Genomic DNA, 1,941 nt, shown 5'->3' on the forward strand with positions numbered 1-1,941 from the left:
TTAATATTGTGCATTTTCTTCCAGTGAACTACTCATCTAAACCTTAAAGAAGTTTTCCAAGCAGACTGCTCTTCTCAACCTTCCTACTTATATTAATTATGAGCCTTTCATGTGTAAAAGGAAACTTATAGAATACCAAAGCCAGTACTACAAAACACACATCACCGTCTTAAATATTAACATAGGCAAAATGTAAAAAGATGTCTGGAAGACTTATAGTTCTACCAAGATGTGATAAAATATGAAGGATCTATGCATCATAATAAATTTCATTAATATAAAGTCCACACCCCCTTCATCAAGGTAACAGGTAAGGTTCCCCTACAAGCCAAGTCACACAAGAAAGCATCAGCTGTTAGAAAGATTTTGATGGGCATATGGCATAGCTAACTGGTGCACTTGGTTTTGTCTGGTAGCTTTATTTTATCATCAAACCTAGAGAAAGCTATCACATCCTTATCTCCATACTCTCTGGGCCTTCTGCTGTGTCTAAGGTGACTTACCCTTCCTTATCATCCAGTCTGAATATATAATGACTGCCAGTTCACAGATACTGTATATGGTCAGATTTTTTTTCTCTAAAGTATGAATATACAATTAAATACAGGTTTATTTGCTTGTTTATTTTTTATATAAAACCAGGAAATTAACTTGATAAACATGCTAAACAATAACTTGTCAGAATATTACAAACTTCCCAAGAAGGCAACATTAGTAGAGAGAAAGAGGGGGAACAGTTCAGCCAACCTTTTCTCTTACTAAAAATAACTGCAACACCAACTGCCACTGCCTGCCACACTATGACAACAGATAATACAATGTATTACTTCGATGACAAAACACTGTCATGAAACCCAATCAAAACCCATTACCACTAAAAAAATTATTATAGTATCATCATGATTATCTGATATACATTTAAACAGCTAGACACTACCATAACTATTTTTTTATATTCATCCCCATCACACCTCTACATTTATCATGGTAGTTGTAATTTTATGCAATGACATTATACCTCATCACCATGATGTGTCAACTAGTTGTGTGTAAATGTGGATTTGTAACAATGATTACTTTATTATCATACTCTTACTTTAGGATGACTATGACTATGACTTCCTGAAATAATGCAAGTCCAATATACAGTTTGTTTTGTTATTATACAAATGTCATTCTGCATTTGTGTGGTTGATCCATATTGTGACAAGTGAGTTACATTTGAATGGAAATTCTGTAGAAAAGTTGCATTTGAACACTAATAGTTTTCCTATATAAAGTAGAGTTAAAGTGCTAATATTCCATAGAAGCAATATTACTAAATGGTGCAGTGTCAAGCAATCAACGCAGCTCTGGTGCCTCTCAGTGCTCTGGCAAATGGCCAGCAGACCTTCAAGTATAAACTGGCAAGATATGAGCATGTATTGTTGAATTCCTTAACAGTATGTTGTCAATTAAGGAGCCTCTCCAAGTTGTCTTCCCAGGATATATATGGCTGAAGTTTGCTTGCCTTTGCCAGAATGCCATAAGCAGGGAGGATGCAGTGATCATTACATCAGATGATACACTACTGTCAAGGTGCTAGTCACTAGCTGATATTCCTCTAGCTCTCCTACAACATTAGTACATGACCTCACTATACTTAGTTTTTGCTACTTAAAACCATGATACAGGCAACCCATTCATAATAATTTTGGCAGCTGTTTATGAAGTAATCATACATGAGACTACGGCCCTACTACTCCAGTCAACAAACTTGAGAGCTCTGCTGGGGAACTCACTATCATTGCTACTTGATCTAAATATATACCTGAAATCCCTGTCCAATCACCATATTTCCCACACGTGAACAGAGAAATACATAAAACGTGCATTACCTTTTTAAGAGTATGACAATGGCTGATAAGAACTTTGTTATGTATATGCTCAAAGACAAGTTTA

General features: G+C 35.4%; 1 protein-coding gene across 1 annotated transcript in view; it reads right to left on the reverse strand.

The window, feature by feature from the left end:
- LOC119593398 (aspartate aminotransferase, cytoplasmic-like) overlaps positions 1–1,941 on the reverse strand; it is a gene marked incomplete in the record, with an annotated part of 9,325 nt that overhangs the window by 6,312 nt on the left and 1,072 nt on the right.

Source organism: Penaeus monodon, chromosome 32, assembly GCF_015228065.2.
Source record: "Penaeus monodon isolate SGIC_2016 chromosome 32, NSTDA_Pmon_1, whole genome shotgun sequence".
NCBI classification, from domain to species: Eukaryota; Metazoa; Arthropoda; class Malacostraca; order Decapoda; family Penaeidae; genus Penaeus; species Penaeus monodon.